Source organism: Colius striatus, chromosome 9 (assembly GCF_028858725.1).
Source record: "Colius striatus isolate bColStr4 chromosome 9, bColStr4.1.hap1, whole genome shotgun sequence".
Lineage (NCBI taxonomy): Eukaryota > Metazoa > Chordata > Aves > Coliiformes > Coliidae > Colius > Colius striatus.
Window position 1 is genome coordinate 11,534,155 of NC_084767.1, and position 21,460 is coordinate 11,555,614.

The 21,460-nt window shown below is 49.8% G+C and overlaps 1 protein-coding gene across 1 annotated transcript in view; it reads right to left on the bottom strand.

Moving 5' to 3' along the window:
* SIL1 (SIL1 nucleotide exchange factor) overlaps positions 1 to 21,460 on the bottom strand; it is a 95,864-nt gene extending 74,404 nt beyond the window's left edge. The window contains exon 1 of the mRNA XM_062001940.1: positions 21,431 to 21,460. The gene's annotated coding sequence lies outside the window, so the exon portion shown is untranslated. The remainder of the gene's footprint in view (positions 1 to 21,430) is intronic.

Here is a 21,460-nt window from a genome sequence, read left to right on the forward strand (position 1 = left end):
CCCCCCCTGTAATCTTCTTATGCCAAAGCAAATCAGGCAGTAGGGAGCAAGCAAAGGGGCACAACTCAAAGAAGCCTCCATTCCCAGCAGCAATCCTCCTGTCAAGAGCAGGTGACTCTCAAGAGGTTCTGCTCCACAGCTCCAGAAAAACCCACGTGCACCATTGGCTGCAGAAACCACAGCGTTGCCATTCTGCTCTCTATTAGCAGGGCCATTTTCCCTGATTTTACTACCTGCACATCAGTAGGTGCTGCACAGCCCTGTAAATGCAGTTGCTGTAGTCACAGGTGACAGTTCAAAGTGAGTCAGTAAGAGGAATATATTTCATTAATGCTTTCTGCTGCTGGGAACGCACCACTCTTTCATGTCCTAACTCAAAGCCCATGCTGCCTATACTGTGCCACTCCAATAAATCCATCTGAGGCCTCATCTGAATTCTGATCCACAGCTCCAGGAGAGCACATGGGCATCCTGGAGAGCTCCCCAGGCCTCTTGCTGTGCTCTGGTTTTACAGCCCACTGGAAGCAATGACAATAAGCTAACCCTTGTTCTCATGTCTGCACGTGTACTAGTTCAGGCCAGATATGTGCCCAGCCGCCCTTCATCAAGATGGCCAGCGGTAACAGAAGTGCCAAAAGCATGTTGTTGTGTGTCTATGAGCACAAATAATTCACAAGCTCCCCTTGCTGAGAGTAAGGCAGCACTGGAGAACAGTCAAATGATGAGAGACGTCGAGGAACAGTGCCCAAGCACCCTTCAGCTGAGCCGCCAGCACAAACACCTCCAAGCACTCACAGCCTCTTCAGCTGATGCCAAAATCTGATGGGCAGTAACAGTTAAGGGAGGTATTTTAAAGACAGACAGATGTGTAAATGGGGATGTCTGATGGAAGAAGTGCACTCAGGACACACACTACAATTGGAGTCAAGATCCCTGTTCAAACATAATGTCATTTTAACAACGCTGTCATCCATGGCTGAGACCAGCAGGACGTACTGAAGGATGTGTAGCGTAACAGAGGAAGGGATGAGATTTAGCTGACCTGACCTCAAACTTTCTTCCTCTAAGCAATGGGCTCCCCAGGTCTGTAATGAGCACCAGGTCTGTAAAGAGCAGAGCAGTGTCAGCTGGACACCTTGGGAATCTCGTGGCCAGTAGTCCCTCCTCTGATGATGATTGCACATCCACACCAAGAGGAGAAAGAAGGTTTAATCTGAAATTCAGCCTTTGTGACAGAGAGGAAGCAGTTGGTGGACAAGCCTTGGATTACAAGGAGATGACAGGACACTGCCTTTCCCTGTTCGTTACAGTAAGGTCTGCACAAACTTCTGCTTTCAAACAGGTGAGCAGGACTAATCTGCAAATAAGATCATCCTCTCTTCTTCCCAGAGCTATAAAGGCTCCTGGTAAGTACAAAGCTAAGAAAAGCCATCCTGGAAAGCCTCATGTTTTGGTGGACACAGACTCAGATGACTGGGCTCTGACAGTACTTGGATATTGCACCCTGGCTTCTGGCATGAAGCACAGGATTTCTTGGGTTTCCTCTGGAAATGGGAGCTATGAGAAGGCAAATTGTCCACATTAAAAGCACAGTGGCTCTCATAAGACAGAGCACAGCTCCCATCTCATCAAACATGTCTACCTGGAGATGGTTACCTGCAGCACATTCTAACATGGAAGGTCCAGCAGGAAGAGGTGAGCTATCAGGCAAAAAGCTGCAAGAACCACACGAGCTACCAAACTTTGCCCAATGTGAGTGTTCCCTGCTGCCTTCACTAAGAACAAGACTTGTGAGTCTCTGATATGACTTTTTCCCCCTTAAAAGCAGTCTTTGTCTTCTTTCCATGCCTTTTCCTCCCTGAGACAAGGCCTAGAAATCAATTGCACTTGCCCTAAAAGTGCAGTGCCCAAGTGAGCTGCTGTGGTTCTGCACAGCTGATGGACAGGCACCCAGGAGGCACCAGGAGCCTGAGCTCCCTCCTGTCATGTACAAGTCCTGATCAGCAACATTTCCAAAAGGAGGCAGGAGGGAAATTTCCTCTTCATTAAAACCAATATTAAAGCTACAAAGCTCCTGGAAGAGACCTGAATACACTTGACTGATCAAAGAACTGAATCTGAACAAAAATTAATAATAAAAACAGAATAAAATAGTAATAAGGAACCTCACACCTTGTGCAGAGCAGACAAAGAGCCCTGAATGGCAAAAGCAAACATGAGGAGCCTCCTCCAGGGACATGTGCAAGGCTCCCAACAGAGCCTCAATTTGTTTGTCCTCAATTCTCCCAGGACAAACTGGGCAGGAACAGACTTCTCTGGATACAGACCTAATGCAGGGGCTGGAACCAGCTCTGGGCAGTTTTGTTTGAGGTTTGATGCTGCATCCATTTCTGCCACACCGAGGAGGCTCCCAGCAGCTCTGCTCCTCCTGGTGTCCTGTTGGGAAAGCACGCTCGTGCCTCCAGCCAGTAGCCTCAGCTCCACGCAGGAACCCACTGCACTGAGAGCTCCCAACCCCTGCCAGAGGGTCTCATCTGGGCATGAAGCCCTACATGTATGGCTGAAAGACGGGACATTGAGCACCACTTGTTTGCGAACACCCTCACACTAGCCAGACTTCAGCTGCAGCACAGACCCTCCCTTTGACACCGCTTCTGAAATTGCTCAAAAAACCCTGTTCGTTCTTCTCGCTTGCTCCTCATCATTTACTGCTACCAGGACTCTGCTCTGGCACGTTAAAAACACTCCTACACAAGGCAAAAGTTGTGGGAACACCTTCCCGTATTTGGCTGCCTACAGAGAACCCAGACAGCACACTTTTAGGCTTCCAGAAATAAATGGTGGCTCGAGCTCTGCTGGTTAGGCACAGCCTGGCCCCAGGCAGCAGGTCCTGCAGGTCCTCCCAACTGGGACCATTGCACAGGGAGAAATTTTGACACAGAGCAGTGTGGCTGGGGAGGAAGGATAAGGATAACCCCAGTAGAAACACATGCTTACAGAGCCTGGTGTCTACTGTGCCATCATGCAACTTTTATAACTGCCACTAACAAATAACAGCAATAAATATTAATAACCCCTCCAGGCTCTCTGCTTAGCCATCAGCTAACATCAGCCCCTCCAGCAGCGCCTCAGCCATGATACCACCTAATGTTGGCTTTTCCTACAAGCCCTGCAGGTGCCAAGCCAAGTGAGAGCAGAGGCCTGATGTCTCCAGGGAGAGGAGACAGCACAGCAGCATCCAGGCACGGTGAGGGCAGCTCTGGGCACCCGCCAGCACCAGCCATGGCTTTGCACAGGGGCAGAGGAGTGGGTTGATGGGGTCATTTATGGATTAAACCACAGCAACTCCAACCCTGTTGTTTATACAAACAACCTCACAGTTTAACGTTAAACATCGTTTAGTCTGTCAATTAATTTTACTTCATTAATTTCTTCAGAAACCAGCATTCAAAGAAAACACCGCTCTCCAGAGGGCAAGAGCTCAGCTTTATACTTCAGTGGTTTGAAGTCTGAGCAAGGCTGCCCTCACCCTCTCCTCCCACTCATTAGGGTGATGGCAGAAGGGGCCTCTCTCTCTCAGCGAGATCCCCGCTCAGGGGCTGCAGCGGCATGTCCTCAGACCCTCTGCCACAGCCAGCCCTGGCTCCAGGATGAGGGGGATCTGCTCTGCTCAGGATGGAGTGTACAAATGCAGAGCATGCCTCGGAGATCAGAGGACCGGATTTCATATTTATTATTTATTAAAAATGCATCTATCTGAGTTTCTGGCAGCTGCTCTCACGGGGCTCTGCAACCGCCTGCACACGCACACGACACCCTCACTCTGCAGAGCTTCAGGGCTAGCAAGCACACCCAAGTCTGTACCAGAGAACAGAGGCTGATTTACACCAAGCTGGGACTTGCCTAGAGGTAAGAATTACACAGGGCAAGCATCTTCCTGAGACCTGCCACACTGCCTGACCTCAACCACATGAAATGGCTTTCCCCTTCCTCATCACCTCCCCATCGCCCCTGGCCCCAGCTGAAAACACTTCTCCTCCTGAAAGCACCTGTTCCCTTCTCCTGCTCCTTGCTGCAGCTTCCCAAGCACAGCACATCAAGTGCTATTTTTCTCCCCACATGTATCTATCATTTCCACCAGTCCCTATCTGCAAGGTGATGCCTTGGCTTAGACTAACCTGGGAGTCTGCCAGTGTTCAGTAGAGGGTTTTTACCCTCTCTGCTTTTTCCCAAGCTTGGAGGATCTAACAGCAAAGAAAACACCCACGGTACTAGGCAGGCACAGGGCACCCTGACATCCTGCTGCCACTGGGCCCACAAAGAGCCAAAAATTTAATTGGCATACTCCCAGTCTCTCTGGAAACTGCTTTTTGTACTTTCCAAGTTCCTGCTGTTCACTCATGGCTCTCACACCAAATAACAACCTCCTTCCCCTGTCAGGTGCCAGCTTCCCTGTGAAGAGACTCACTCAAGAGGTCAAAAAAGCATGCAAAATTCAGGCTCAGGGTTGTGGAAACCCACTGCTGCTGTATGAGACACACATCTGCCACGGCAGCTCCCACACCACACTGCCTGCCCCGCTACAAGCATCTGTCCCCCATGTCTGTCTCAGCCTGAACCTACGCCGCTGTCAGGAAGGAAGGAGAGTCCTGGAGGAGGGGGAGGTGTTTTAAGACTCATTTTTATTTCTCATCTCCCTGTTCTTACAGTTTATTAATAATTGAAACCTTTTTCTCCCCAAGGGGAGTCTGTTTTGCCCATGACACTGATTGCTGAGCAATCTCTCTGTCCTTATCTCTCTCTTGTCCAGTTTAGGAGGGGGAGTGATATTATGACTTGGTGGGCACCTGGCATACAACAAGCCAACCTTACACCCTTCCCTGCAGGGGAGTAAGGAGCTCTTTGGGATGAACATAACCTGCTGCCAAGCAGGACCACTCCTGGCTTTGCCCTGAATCTCTGTGTGAACCCAGACAAGCCCTTCCCCATGTTGGGGCTCAGCTGCTCTGCTCCCAACACAGACACCACAGTTACGACCAGGGGAATCACAAAGCTCCTTCCACTGAAGTCTGCAGAGGTATCTTCATGTGCTTGGATGAAAGGCATTATCCAAGTTTGATCAAGTTTTTTTCCCACTGCATTAGTACTTTTAAAGTGGTCTCAGAGGATGCCTTTCTTCAGCAATTAAATAAGCCCTGGGATGGTAATGAGCACGTAGAGAGAACTGAGAGGCTCCCAGTACCATCATCTAGGAGCGACTCACATGATGATTTCCGTTCTTCTAGCCAGGCACTTCCCACTAAGATTAAAAAGCCCCTCTTGCTGCCCAAGCTAAGAGCCTCCCCAGTGGGAAACCAAAGCAGAGCAGCCAGCCACCAGCAGGCTGCACTCATACAGAAGGTTTTTTCCTAAGGAAATTTAAAACAGCAAAGAGCTCCAAGGGCTGCAAGTGCAGGCATGAATGCACAGACATGGGAAGCTGAAAGGGAACATAATTCCTTCCCTCTCCCATTCTTCAATCACCTCTACTTTGGGAAATGCTTTTTTGCCTTTTACAGCTATTTTACATGTTACTTGTAGCAATGTATGGAAAAAACAGTTTGAAATGTGACACTGCAGTATCCCTTTAAATAAACAGTCCCTCAGGCAGGGCAGAACTGCTCTGGCCAAGCGAACACTGCACGCCTGCTTCTTCGGGGTTAGATGCAGGCCCGAGTCCACCAGCAGAGCAGAAGGTTTCACAGACCCCTCTGGAGGCCTGACTGCCGTTACTAAATGGCCGAGATCACCATCAGGGGCTGTGACCTTCCTGCTGTCAGCCTGCCTTTTGCTTCATCAGCCTCTACTAAGCAGAGCTTTGATCACCCAAGTGACTCCTGGTTCAGAGACCTTCTTTCCTTTGGCTGCCTAGACATGAAGGGCGCTGGGCTGGAGCTCCTGAGCATCTCTGCTTCAGAGGGGCAGCCTTTGATGTCGCACTGAGCGCTCGTCTCTGCCATTTGTCTGGTCTCTTCAAACAGTGGCAGAGCCATGGCTTGTGATCTGAGCAAAAGAGCTTTTCCCTGGGCAAGAAGTCACGCTGGCGTTCATCTCTACCTTGTCATGGCAGAACAAGCTGTATTGGTGCTTCAAAGGGTTCCTCAACCTTAAATCCTTACGACATGGTGACAAATCAGGGAACCTGCCTCTGTATGTCTCACAAATCCCAGCAGAGATAATGAAACAGCATTTCCACAAATGCCTCAGCCATCACAGGGCCCTAAGTGTGCCATCAAGAGTCGTACCAGCCACCACATTCAAGGGCCGAAAGGTCCACTTGGCCCCTCTCTGCAGGGAAAGCTTGAGCAACTGCTTCACCACAGGCAAATAAACTGCAATGTGCACAATGAAGGGTCATAGATAGAGCCTCAAAGAAGTAGTAAATCTTCCAAGCAGCAGGACTCTTCCCAGTCTACAGGTCCCTCCTGAGCTCCATGACTGTGTTCACTGCTCTTCAGAGCTGTGGAGTTCACTCAGCAGCAGTCACACAATCACGGGATCATTGAAGATGGAAAAGACTTTTAAAATCGAGTCCTACCATTTCCCCAGCACTGCCACAGTCACCACTAATCCATGGCCCTCAGTATCACATCTACATGTCTTTTGAATACCTCCAAGGATGGGGACCCCGCCACTGCCTTAGGCAGCCTGTGCTTGACAAGCCTGTCAGGAAAGAAATCGCTCCTGGTCTCCAATCTAACCTTCCCCTGGCACAACTTGAGGTTGTTTCCTCTTGTCCTGTCTCTTGTAGCTTGGGAGCAGAGACCAACTCCTAGCTCACTGCAGCCTCCTGTCAGGGAGTTGCAGAGAATGCTGTTGTCTCCCCCCTTCTCCAGGCTGAACACTCCCATTCCCTCAGCTGCTCCCCATCACACTTGTGCTCCAGCCTCTTGCCCAGCTCCGCTGACCCTCAGCCACAGCAAAGGCAATCTCCAGCAGCCCAAAACCTAGACTGGGGAAGGAGAAGAACAGAGATGCAAACACAAGCAAGTGGATCTTCTACAGTTTTCTCTTCCAAGAGACAAGAAGTGTGTTTGCAACCTCAGCACCTTTCAGGCCAGAAAGACTAGCCCCACTGTTTCTCATCTGGAGCTTGGAGACTCAGCCACTTAAAAGGAACATCCTTTTGTTAGAGAATACCCTACACAGAGCCACTTCATGGGCAAAGGGTTCTTGCTTTGCTCCTGGCTGTCACTGCATTTGCTGCCTCTGCAAACACCACACCGTGCACCCAAGCATTGATTTAACCCCAGCTGGCAACTGAGCACCACACAGCCACTCGCTCACTCCTCCCCTTCCCAGTGGGGTGAGGAGAAGAGTCGGGGGAAAGAAAACAAAATTAATGGATTGAGATAACAACAGTGTAATAACTAAAATAAAATATAATGACAGTAATTAAAAATATCATAATATTTGTAACAAAATGGAAGATGACAAAAAGAAGGAAACAAAGCCCAAGCCACGTGCTGCCCAGTGCAGTTGCTCACCCCTCGCTGAGCGATGCCTGAGCAATGATCCCTTCTTCCTGCCAGCTTCCCCGAGTTTCTATACTGGGCATGGCTCCTGTGGTATGGAATAGCCCTTTGGCTAGTTAGAGCCAGCTGCCCTGGCCACAATTCCTCCCAGCTCCTTGTGCCCCTCCCCGCTGTCAGAGCATGGGAAACTGAAAAGCCCTTCACGTAGGATAAGAGCTACTGGGCAACAATTGAAACATCAGTGTGTTACCAGCATTATTCTCACACTAAATCCAAACCACAGCCCTGGAGCAGCTGCTGGGAGAAAATTAAGTCTATCCCAGCCAAAACCAGGACAGGAAGCAGCACCTAAATGATACAGTGATTTGAATACAGTGATTTTCTCTCTCCATTTCTTGGCCTTTGCTGTACAGCTACTTGCAAAGCCAAAGAGAGCTCTGGAAATCTCCCTGCCTGTTGTAAGAACAAACAGTAGGCTGTCAGTCACACTCTAAGCTCTGATGAAAGATGTGTCTGCAGCACCCTTCCCTCTGCTGTGAGACAGCAGAATATCCTGAGCTGCTTCCTCTGCATCCTGATGGTACCACAGCCTCACCGTGTCGGGTCAGGTGAGGGGATGGCAAGCCCATCACAGGGCTGCCAGGCCTCGTTTGTACAGAAGGGGCTTCTCCCACGAAGACCACAGACTTCAGCTGCCCCCTCCTGTATGCACATTTTATCCCACAGTGGACACACAGTTCTGCAGAGCTGCTCCATCAGCTGCCATCCAAATACAGCTGCAATGTGAACCGAGGCTGTTCCAATGACACTGACCACAGATGTCACACGTCAGGACAAGCTTTGGCACCAACTCTAACCTGCAGAGTAAGAACTCCCAGTGCACCCAGAAGCAGGCAGGGATGGTTACTCACATGTAGAAGGTACTGCAGCATCAGGGTCAGACCACATGTTTTTTCCAAGGCAAAGGACCCTGTCACTCGTGCATTAAATGGCACATTTATTCTGCTGCTCAGGAAGAAATAATAATTACAGCGGCCTCCAGCTCTTTCAGCCCATGCTGAAAGAAAGAGTAAAAAAGGACCAAAGCAAACAGCCCTTCCACAAAAACCTCTGAACTGGCTTTTAGCTGCTGGACAAAAGAGGGCCAGCTGATGAGCAGCTTCCCTCATTGTCCTGTCTTAATTTCTATTTCGTAACAGCCTGCAGGCACTGCAGGCAAAGCACTTCAGGAGGCAAAGCCCCGCTCGGGTGGCTGAGCAGACCTGACCTTCGGCCTCTCTCCTCATCGCAGCGCTGCAGGTGTGCCACGGCTGCCCAGAAACGCACTGCCCGCAGCGCCCTCTGCTCGGCTCGGAGGGGAGGGAGGGCTGAGGCAGCCCAGCTATCCATCAGGCTCCCGTGGCTAAAGTGCTCTGGAACGGCGCTGGAGGAGCCGGCACATGCCGCCGGGCCCGTCCCCGCGCACGGCCGGGAGATGCTCTCTCACAAACACCCTTCTGGCATACATAACTCTCCTCCTAATCAAGCAGCCAGTCCCGTTGCGGTGCAGATTTACAGAGAGGTTTATTCTCTCCGAAGCAATAATAGATGGACAGTAGGAGAGAGAAGGAATTAATGAACAGAGTAATTACTCCCCAGGTCGCAAATAGGAGCGATTCCTCACCCTGAGACAACTCTGGGAAGCAAGATTAAAATGCTTAGGGGACATATTTGCGAAACTGCAGGTAATAGAACAGATAAAATATATTTACAGTATCTCACAGGGGACACGTATTTTCTATTCTGCTGAGGAATGTAATATTCCCTTCCCTAGTACACAGTTAAAAAGATGCCCTAAAAACAATAAGCAACAAAGTGTCTTTAGTGGCAACTGGGTCTGGTTCCAGAAACCTTCTGTCCCACACACCCAAGTGCAACGGGAAACACAGCAAGCATCTGCCGGAACACCCAGCACAGGAGCAACATTAATAATCTATGCAAATAGCACAGTTTAAGAGCCAGCAAGAAGGAGGCTGCAATGGGAGGTGGGGTGAAACAACGCTCCCCCCCGCTGGTGCTTTGGAAGAGGAGGAGAGCAGGTTTGCCTTCCCTAACTTCCCCGCAATGCCACGGCTGCCAGCTAACAGACTGCGCCTCAAGTACCCGCCAGCAGAAACAATTTGTCATGTGTCAGATCAAATAAACTCTTATGAGACCACTGTACTCCCTGAAGCAGACGGCTGCCAAACTCCAAAGGAGAAATCCAAGAAACCTGGCTGGTCGGTGTCAGACCCAAGTGCTTCGGAAGATCAGCACACGTTTCGGTTCTAAACCACATCAGGAGCACACGAGCTGTTCCTGGGCAGAACTCCCATGCCAGGCAGCCATCAGCAATGTCAGTTACTTAAAGGAATTCGCTGTTTAAATTATCAATCTGGCCTGAAGCTCTTCATAGTCACAGAATCACAGAATGCTGGGGTTGGAAGGGACCTTCAGAGCTCATCCAGCTCAACCTCCCTGCTAAAGCAGGTCTCACCTAGATCAGGTCACACAGGAACGTGTCCAGGTGGGGTTGGAAACCTCCCAAGAAGGAGCCTCCACACCCTCTCTGGGCAGCCTGGGCCAGGGCTCCCTCACCTCAGCACTGAAAGAGTTTTTCCTTATGTTCAAATGGAACTTTTTGTGCTCCAGCTTCTTTCCATCACCCTTTGTCCTGTCACTGGATACAAAAAAGTGCTGCCCCAACCTCCTGACACCCACCATTTAGATACTTGTCAATATTAATGAGATTCACCCCAAGTCTGCTCTTCTCCAGACTAAACAGCCCCAGGTCCCACAGCCTTTCTTCATAAGGAAGACGCTCCAGTCCCTTCATCAGTCCAGAAACTTCACCCTTTCTTGGACGAAGTGCTCATTCCTGAGCACTATTGCAGCTTCCCAGGCTCTTGTCTTTCCAGGCCTTGTGTTGAAGCCCCTTATACGTCCCCTGTTTGCTGCACTGTCCTTGCAAGAACCATTAAAGCAAAAGCTCTGGACTGTCCAGCACTGGCTCTGCTGTAGGGTATGTCATTTTCTCTCTGTTATCCTGCTGGGCAGGACAATGAGCCCCTAAACCTGCTCTGGGCACATCTGCAAGATTTAATTGTGGCAGCCAGTACTGTGAGGAACCACAATCACTCACCTGCTCCTGCAAAGACAAAGCCTGCACTCTTACTGGTCTGCAGAGAGGGCAAATCCCTCAGCCTGAGGTTCAGCTGCTGGCTCCAGATGTTCCAGATGCCAGTGTGCTTCATCTAGTGTCAACCACTTGAGCCCTAGCATGCCCAGGAAAACCTCTCCTTCCATAGAAGGGGAATAATGGCCCCAGAAAAGTTTGTCTATATGAGGCCTGAGGTTCTCAGATGGAAGGCCTAACCAGCCCCCAGAGGAGGTTAGCTTAGCACAAAGTAAGAGCTGACAGGAGAAAGGCAGGAGATTCACAGGACAGGAGAAGCAGAAGATGATGCATCAGGTCAGTAAAAAGCAACTGCCTGTCCTAAAACCCAGCAACACAGCCTCAAGTGACACTACGCATCCAGAAAAAGAAGTGAGAAAAGGGAAAAGCTGGCAGCCCAAAGCAAGGAACAAGGGAAGAACAAGGTGGCAGGCACAGGGCCTTCCCCTTGGTATCGGGAGCACCAGTGCAAACCTCAGCTGCGTGGGGTTTTTCCAGGAGTTATTTAAAGAGCATCTGATGCCTCATGACAAGTTATATTTAGACATTAATCTGTACCAGGACTCTTCTCCAGCCACAGGGACTGGCACCAAGCAGAGGATACCATCTTGCCAGACTTACTTGGACAGGAGCATTGCTTCCTCTGAGCATGTGATGCAGCACAGAGACCCCCTCAGCTGGTAGGTGCACTAGGAGCTGTAAAGCACTCGTGGCACCACTTTCCAGCGAGGAGCAAAACACAGACTGTTACCGTCACGCAGCAAGTGTTAAACCGAGATCTCGTGGAGGAGGAGGTTAACAGACACAAGTCTGTCATTTACAGAGATGCTTTTCAGGCACAGCTGCAGAGATGCCAGTCAGGAGCCAGATTCCCACAGCCTCTCCCAGGCTTTACAGGCTTTGATTTCCACCCCACAGCTCTTTGGATGGGGACTCACCCCAGCGAGCCCCAGGCACAGCCACCTCACAACCAGCACCCTGCTGCACCAGCTTGGGATCTGTTCTGGAAGCAGGTTAAGGAGGCAAAGCTTTAGGCATCAATTCAGGACATGGCTTGAACTCCTATCTCTGAATGGAGGATGAGGAGCTCCCTCCTCCAAAAAATTTACCCTTTTTCAGCTCTTTGCTTTGGAGAGGTTTCAGAGAGAAACCAAAGGGCTGCAGTGCTGCAGGAGTGCAGGGCACCCACACTGATTTCCTCAGCAGATGCTGGTTGCATTTCTAAACAATGGAAAAATTCCCAAATGTTAAGAATGAACAAATCCCTCTCTAGGCACCAGAAACCAGCCAGCACCCAACAACACTCCAGCCAACAATCTCACTCTGCTCCTCAAGGGAAGCTCTGCACAAACCCAAACAAAGGAGCCAAATAACATCATCACCGATGAATTTCTTTACCCCTAGAAAACTTGTACAAGTGCCACACTTGCAATGATGATTTCCAACAGCCTCCTGCTGACGTTGAACAGACTTTCCAAGCTCCTCTGCATACATTTTGTACTTGATTACACCACGCTTGCTGGAAGGAACAAAATACACTCAAGAGCCACTTGCTTATTCCCAGTTTGGGTACAACCACACCAGATGCAGCAACATTGTTTTTACCTCCGGGCTGCCTCCCTGTGCCAGGAATGAGCACCTTATCCTCAGCCCTGCCATTCTGTAACCCTGATGAGGACCTGTGGCTATGCAGCCATAATGCATCAAGCAACAAGAAAACATTCAAAACTTCAGTCCAGAGCTTGCATCAGAAGCCCAGGCTCCTGCTGGAAAGTTTCCGTGGTAGAACAGTTTATTTTGTGGGCAGGAAGAGACTGAGAAAATTAATTAAGTCAAAGTAAGAAGAAAAAACTCCCTCTAAAGTGAGTAACTGCATTAAAGCAGCAGTGGTGAGCAGGTCAAGTACATTTTAAGGGCAGCACATCTTCACTTCCAGTCTTAGAAAAGGGAGTGACTTTGTTCTGTATGTACATTGTCCACCATTTGTTATTGTCTATTGATGGTTACTTGAAAAACCAAATGTAATTAAAGTCCCCAGTACTGCCTTAGAAACACGCCCCTATTAGGGGATGGTTACAGGGAATGAAATAAAGCTTCATGTGTTCTTCAAGTAACAGCCTAAAACAGTTACAAATTAAATAATACTCTTGCAGAGAGAAATTAAAGGGGGACAGTGTTTAGCAAGGGCAAAGAGATGTTTACAGGCGAAGTCTGAAATGAGATGTTGGGGCAATGAGGCAGAGAAGTGCCAGAGGGCTCTTACAGACCTTGTTGAGACGATTCTCCGTGTACCAGGAACTAGACAGAGAAAAAAAAAACACCAGTGCCAGGTGAGCAGAAAGGGCAGTGCCTCCAGAACCCCAAGGACATGGGCACAAGCTCATTCAGGGCCTGGGGTGCCAAGCAGGGAGGTGCCTGCCCTGCTCTGCCTGCAGGAGGGCTCAATGCACCCACGCACTCCGTGTGTCCTTGGGAAACCCAGCCACAGCCGTAGCGGTCGTAGGGAAGCAAACCTCTGCAATCAGTGCAGAGCACTGAAAACCTGATCTCTCAACAGGCTGAAAAAAGGTGCTCTTGTGGCAGGATGAGAAATACACTGCTAATATTTACAGGGAGGAGAGAAACAAAGGAAGTGTTGCTTTCTCAGAGATAGTAAAAGCACGAGCAGATTAGTGAGTCAGCGTTGGTCATTGCAGCTATGCTTGATGTTCAACAAAGCAAAGCAGCACGTTACAGCACAAGTGAACGTTCCATGAGCCTTACAGCTCAGGCTTGAAGACATCCAAAATTTGTCTTTTCCTTAGCAGCACCTGGGGCAGTGCCAAGAGTACTTTGATAAATTACTTACTTGGAGAAATTGCTTTCCCCAAACAAGCAGAGCCCGTTACCACATCCTTCTTCACGTGAGCCTGGGAAAGGCTGTGCCCTGCAACTCCTTCAGCCCCATCTCCATGGTGATGCAGCAACGCAGGTTCCAACTCCAGCAAGAAGGGAAACCTCCCCAAAGAAAAGGCTGAAGATGGCAGAGTTCTCCTCGCCACGAGCCCTGGAGACAGGCTGGCTGCTTGCGCCATGCGTGAGCGTGCCAGGCTTCTGCAAACAGCTGACAAGCAGGCTCAAAATGGACAGGAAAACCTTGCAAGGGCACCTCTGGATCCATTTTACAGGAAGACAGTAAAAGATTCACAGCTGCTGCCCATGCCAAGGATCAGCAACTGACAGTCAAATTCCCCATAGGTCCTGCTGAGTTCTCATCAGCATGCGAATCTATTCTTTAGAGGGAAAATGTTCAGCCTGGCACATAATCATTGAAAGCTGTCAACTTGCAGCCTATGCAGGGCTTCCTGCAGGAAGGATCCTTCTCTGTCAATCAGGGACTCCTCACCAACCTCATGTCACAAAAGCAAAATGAAGGGCTGGGGCAAAGGGTGATCCATTAAGCGTCACCTTCTCGGTCCTTCAATAACGAGCACTGGGACCCCAAGACACTACACAGTGCACAGCAAGGTCAGGTAAAAAACACCAGAATGTAGAAAATGCAGCCCAGGCTCCTTCCTAAAGGAAAAATACAGTGGCAGGGGGGCACTGGGTGTGATGTAACAGAGCTGGCACACAGAGAAGTGTTTCTGCACTGTGAAAAAGAGGCTCTGGCAAGGCCACGTGGGTCCAAACTGCAGAAGGCAAAGCACCTGCTGACATGTCCTCCTCATCTCTCACACCAAACCCTACACCTACATCCACAATTCCAGCAGTACCTGCTGACGTGTAATTTCTCAGTCAAACCCTATACCTACATCCACAATTCATGTCCATTTGACCCCACACTCACTCTCCCATCAGCATGAAAGCTGCCTGGCAGCACTTGGGCATATTCAGGCTGACTTTGTGCTTTCCAGGCTCTGGTAAAGCTTCCTCAACACTTAAAAGCAGCACAACCAGCTTGCATGAAAGCTGAAGATGGCTAAGGCCTCCTGCAGCCTTCCCAAGGTGAGAGCAATCAGTGTGTGCTGCAACCACCAGGCAGCAGGAGCCCACTGGAGCTGGGGCAGCAACACTGCAGCACCTTGTCAGAATCATAGAATCATAGATTGCTGGGGGTTGGAAAGGACCTTCAGAGCTCATTCAGTCCAACCCCTTGCCAAAGCAGGTCCCACTTAGGTCACACAAGAACGTGTCCAGGTGGGTTTGGAAACCTTCTGAGAGGAGCCTCCACACCCTCCCTGGGCAGCCTGTGCCAGGGCTCCCTCACCTCAACAGTGAAACGGTTTTCCCTTGTGTTTAAATGGAACTTGTTGTGTTCCAGCTTCTTTCCATCACCCCTTGTCCTGTCACCAAATACAACAGAAAAAAAGTGCTGCCCCAACTTCCTGACACTCACCATTTAGACACTTGTCAATGAGATTCCCCTTTGCAACCTCCTCTTCTCCAGACTAAGCAGAGCTTCTCACTCACAGGGATTCCCACAGCTTGCCAGCACCTCTAAACACACCCAGAACATTTAAACCAGACCAGACCGCTGTTCACAATGTGCTGGAGGAAATAAAGGGAATGGGATATCCAACAGAGAGAAGGGGGCACAGCCCAGACACCTCTGGAAGTGGCCTGTTTCTGCAATTCAAGGTTAAACATCTCCTTTGCACTCATTTCTGAGGCTGCCTCACTCAAAAGCCATGCCAGGTAATTAGAATCATTATAACTATTATTAGACCATAATATTATTATAGCATTTTTGCTCCACTCAACATCTGTTGGCTGATAGATTTAACTGGTACATAGGAAATAATTGTGCATAGATTTCTTGCAAATGAGCAGCAACACGAAAGACATTAAAGCTTTCTGCATTGAAAAAGGTAATTTTATGGAGGCACGTTGGAAATAAAGACTCTAAAATCAACAGTGAAACCTTTAAAAACTCTCCTAAAAGAAACTGTTGGGGTATCCAGTAGATAGATGTTTTAAAAAGTGCTGATTTTTCTTTAGATGCTTAAAGGCAAATATACCTGGCTCAGTATCTCTTTCAGGTCAACAGATGAATCTTCCTCCCACCTGTTCTGATGACCTAGAGGTTTCTAAATCCTCCTTCATCTTCCTTCTCCTCTCTCTGCAGCAGGCTTTTGAATTGTTTGGGCATAAAGCCTGACTGTGCAGAAAACCAGTATAATCAGGACTCTTACAACATGCTCACTGAAAATCCTATAGAATTATCAGTAAACACACATCTAGAATAAAATACAGCTTCTGGCATCCCACAAAGGGCTTTGCAAACCGGATTCTGGATGCAATTTATCCACCACCAAGGCTCAGCCATAATCCAGAGTGGAACACAACCTTCCTGCCAGTATTTAACTAAAGGACACACATGCCTGGAGAGAAGCAAGGAAGAATCCAACAGGAACCACAGGAATGCTTTAGCGAGGCTGAATTTTCTCCCCTGGAACTGAAATTTGGTCAGGGCACTCACCAAGGGCCGTGGCCCAATAAATGAGAACAAACAGGGCACAGCTCCCCCATCCCGCTGCTGATGTCCTTGGCCTGAGAGGTAGAAGAGATGAAAACCACAGAGGAACCTTGTGTTTGGCCTTGAAATCAGCGACGCCCAGATTTCACCCTGCAGTTACACTAATGTTCAAAGAAAGATGGGATAGTGGGTGGAAGCACACTCCAGAAAAGGACCAGTCTCTTAAAATGCCAAAAAGCTGGACACAGCAGCTCAGTACTTAGAGAGCTCAGGGGCAGTTAGAGCTGGGCCTGTTTGGCCAGTATCGTTTTCTCCAGTTGAATGTATTTCAGTTGAAGCAACTCCTCTTCCTTAAGCTTAATTTGTGCTGAGAAGCTGGCTGCCAGAGTCCTGGTGGAACAAGGTATCCTGCAACTGCTCCCACAGCCACACACCACTCAGGGATAAAAATGAGTGTAATTAATTTTTTCAGAGCAAGTCTCTTTTATTTAAGAATAGATCAACCACACAAGGAACTTGGAATTGCTTGAGGAGGAAAATGGATTTGTACTACCTTGGCCACGTACACACAAGCTTAACTCTCAGGAAGGACAGATCTATGGAGAAACAAATCTATGGGTGCAGGACACAGGAAAACAAATTTCCCCAGTGCATACCCCTCTGCTACCAAAGCAGAGAAACCTTTGGTGGAAAGCAGGGCTGAGTGAGCAGAGCATTGCCCCTGAGCAATGCTAGTCCCAGAGAGAAGCCCCAGTTAAAAGAGGCTCACTGAAAGCTCTTCAAAATCACCCAAGTCTTCAGAAACAGGGCACAAATTCCCCTCTGCAGAGATCTGCCCACCACACCTCTTACCAGCACACTGGCATTGAAGCCATCAGCCCCTCTCAGGCAAACCAGAGGAACTCGGTCTGGGTGAGCTCACCTTAATGAGGCCCAGAGCTCATTATTAAGCAAGAAACAAACCAACCAAAACCAGCAAAGCAGCTCCCCCCCTACCTCCAATTTAGTGATAGTTATCAACAATTCCCTGTCACAACAGGAGATGGTCCCTGGGAGCTCAGTCCAGCTCTGCTTCTATTCATCCTTTTCATTAATGGCCTGAACAATGGAAGAGAAAGTACTTTTCTAAAAGCTGACAAGGATGAGGAGCAGTTAAGAGCTGGAAGCACTCTGGAGGTCATGATCAGAATTGATAAACTGAAGAAAAGTTCTAAAAACACCCACAAATCAATAACAATAAAAGCGAGGGAAACAATGCAAAGAATCACACTTGGAAACAGCAAAAAATCCCATCCAAAGATGAAGCACACAAATACAGCCCAGGGGAAATCTGTCTGGGCAGAGGTAACACTGAGGAAAATCCGCAACTGGACTAAAATGTGACGTGTATCAGCACTGGGACACCACAGCTCCAGCTGCAAAGAGCTAAACATCACTGTGTGACTGAAGAACATAAAATCCTTCGTTGTTAGCTGAAAGGCCATACTCAGCACTGAGTACCACCCCTAAGAGAGTCACAGACACACCAAAGAGTCTGGGTAACAAGCAGAGCAGTCAGTGGTGTAAAACACAGAGCCTCATGGCAGCTGGTGAAGGGTTTCTCCATCCCTGCTCCTCTCCAGGGTCATTATTGGCTCTCAGCACTTAACAACTATTCACAAGAAGAACAACCATCCCTTGGGCTCCTCGTTCTGTGAAGGCAAGTGGCAAAGTGTCTCGCTTAACTTGCTGCAAGGGTGAGTCAAATGAGGCATTAGGCTCTGTGAGATTGGGATTTCATCCAGACCCAGAGGGAACTCACCCCGTTCAGATCTGCACTAACCCCCACTGTTGCCCAGCCTGGAGCTGAGCACCTCTCCCCAGGCCTCAGGACAGACACACAGACAGGAGGCTTTTCCAGCACCCTCCATCTGGCCACTCCCACGTGGCTGCAGCAGTGACATCCTAGAGCTGAATTAACATCCTTCTCTTCTGCCAAAAAAGCCCCTACCCAGCATCACAGAAAGAACACAGCCATAAGCTCGATTTGCCACCAAGCCACTTTAGCTGTGACAATGGCCTTCCCATGGGCTGCAGGGTGAGGGACACTGACCTGGACTGCCCATGGGGAAGGGCAGGGCTTCCCTCCTCCCCTCTTACCCCCTGACAGCCCCACCAACCTGTGCAACAGGCAGTAACCCATCAGGGTCACCAGCCCTGCACACTGGCAAACCCTTCCCACCCCAGACAGAGGTGGTAACGCACCTAGACAGGCTGGATCGATGGGCCAAGGCCAATTGTATGAGGTTTAACAAGGCCAAGTACAGGGTCCACCACAGAAGTGATTCTATGATAGCAAATGAAACCACTGGCACAAGGTGGCTGCGAGTGGCTGAGCACAGCTGTGCCTGCACAGCTGATGCCACACACACACAGCTGCACCAAACCCACAAGAAACCTGGCAAGGGGGCAACATCTGCAACTCTTCTGCAAAACAAAGATTTCCCAGCTACTCCAGAGGATTTGGGGATTTTCTTGAGTCACAGATTAGGAGCAAGCTGCCTGGTGAATTGCAGCCAGAAGAGAGCTGACAAAGCCTTCGTTAGCACGCGCTGTCTCCATTCACAGGGCTGTTTCCCAGAAGATCCCCAGTGTTGTATCATTTTTCACTTCAGGTGCTAAGAATATCTGTGCGTTCATAAAAAGCAGTGACTAGCTTCACAGGGAACTTATCAACAAAGTGCTCGACAAATCTTAATTAAAGCTGATTCACCTACTTCACGAGTGCAAGTGAAACGATATTTCTCAGAGGGAAAAACTGAGTGGTAAGAGAGCTGAGGTGGGTTAAAAAAGCCACAGAGGGAGTCAGTAGCAGAGAGGATTAGCACGTAGAAAGGCTGATGATTATCCCTAAATTTATCCTGATAATCCACTGCCTTGCAAATTCTCAGGGTGTAGCTGACACCACACCTGCCCAGCTTGACTACATCTGTATTGAAGTAGTCGTCTATTGCCTTGCCAAGGAAGAGCAGACAGAGTCTGGGGGTGCTGGAGAGGCTGTCAGGTGCTTTCCTGCTCAGGCTAAAGAAATTCTCATCTGTAAAAAAGGAGAAGGTGAGGGTGGTAACACCAGCACTGGGCTTGGTTTGCTTTAAGGCACTGGGATGGCGTAGCAGGTTCAAGGGCTGCTCTGACAACTCGGTTTCTCTAATAGGAACGTGTTTGTATCCCTTCAAAGTGTCATAACTATGTGGCCTCACAGATGGCAAACCTCAGAGAGCTCTCAGCTCCCTCAGCTGCACTTCTGCCTTAACATTTCTGGGGCAACATTTTGGATGCTTCCACCACAGAAACACCTCGGAGGCGACCGAAAAATACCAGGGCAGGGCTGATCCTTTTAAGGCAGAGCTGGGGGAAAGAAAAGGGAGAAGGAAAAAAGAGAAGCCCATCCCTTAATAATGCAACTGCCAGAGCACAAATGAATTCAAAAGGATCACACAGAGCAGAGGCACTCTGGTAGCATGGTCAATAAAGGGCAGGATGTACCAGTGGCTTCTAAAAGGACTTATCTGCTCTTAAAAGGTTTCCTTATGCTGGAGCAGCCTCCTGGTGCAGGCAGCTCTCCCAACAGAAACGCCTGTGCAGATTATGCTCCTTTGGCAAGCAAATTAAACAGTATCAGTGAAGTCATACTTTCTGCCTCTAAGCCATATTTGCACTAGGTTAGTTCTATCAGCAAAACACTGTAAAATAAATAACTTGCCCCCAAGAAATTGTGTCTGCAGAAGTTGTTAGTGTAAACCCAGGCCATCTTGAGAGGTGGGTAGTGTTGACTATTTGTCAAAGATTACTTCTAATGCAAGTGTTAGTCAACCACTGAAGTTAAACAGTTTACGGCAGTATTCCAAAGACTGTTTATATACAAAATCCCATTTGCTCAGTTTTCATTTCCTGTGCAACATGGAATTTTACTAGTTCTCTGGTAAGAGAGGTTTGTACCAAAATAACTAAACAGGCCTTGTGTTACTGACTGTGTTCCCAATTTAATGGCCATGGGCTACATCAACAGTACCAGGGCACTTTTATTCAATGGCTGTCCAGGTGCAAAAAGGGCCTGAGGTCACCCAGCTCATCCTCATGCTCAAGGCTGAACCTAAACTGCTCCTCCTTTGAATTTGTATTTAAAATCCCTTCAGACCAAGGCATTTCCATCTGCCTGTGTGTCCTGTCCCACATTGTGTCAGCTGGTACCCACCACACCGCCCTGATTTTTGGTCATTTTAGTACATGGCAGCCCAAGCTGCTGCCTTGACTTCTCAGCCCTACCTGAGACAGGCCAACTCCCTGGGTTTAGGATAAACACCATTACTTCACCCCATAGAATCATTTCTGTTGGAAAAGCCCTTGAAGCTGCTGCAGTCCCAGCCCTGCCCTTACCCTGCCCAGCCCAGCACTAACCCCTGGTCCCCAGCACCTCAGCTCCATGGCTTTGGGATCCCTCCAGGGCTGGGGACACGCCAGCTCCCAGGGCAGCCTAGCACTGGGGCTGACAACCCTCTCAGGGAAACAGTTCTCACTCAGCTCGAATTTAAACCCTCCCTGCCACAATGAGTAAATTTCCTCTTGCCCTGTTATTCCTTAACTTGTGAGCAGAGCCCGACCCCCAGCTCCCTGCAGCCTCCTGTCAGGGAGTGTCAGAGAGTGCTCCTGTCTCCCCTCAGCCTCTTCTCCAGGCTGAACACCTCCATTCCCTCAGCCCCTCCCCAGCACCCTTGTGCTCCAGCCCCTCAGTGTCCCTCTGGCAGTGAGTGAGGGGCCCAGCACTGAGCACAGCCCAGGAGCTGCAGCCTCACCAGGGCCCAGCACAGGGGACAATCTCTGCCCTGCTCCTGCTGCCACACCAGTGCTGAGCCCAGCCAGCATGCCACTGGCCTTGCTGGCCACAAGCCGGCTCACGTCCAGCCACTGACGATGAACATCCCCCGCACCCCATGACGACCACACATCCCCAACGCTGTAACCCAGACGCAGTTCCCCGAGCCCTGCACCCTCAGAGCCGGGGCAAGGCCTCCTGTGTGTGGCAAAGCAGGGCCGGCGGGCAGCCCTCGCCCTGGCAAGGCCTCAGCGCCGGCGGCCCGCAGCGAGGGCACCGGCAGGGCACGCAGGCAGCAGCCCGGCCCCGCAGGGCCCGTCCGGGGCGCAGTGCCCCGGCCCCGAGCAGCGGCCCGGCCCCGAGGGGGGCTCAGGAAAGCACCGGCCCTCCGCCGCGGCCGCCCCCCCACTCACCGCTCCACACTGCGCACGCTCCGCCCGGCC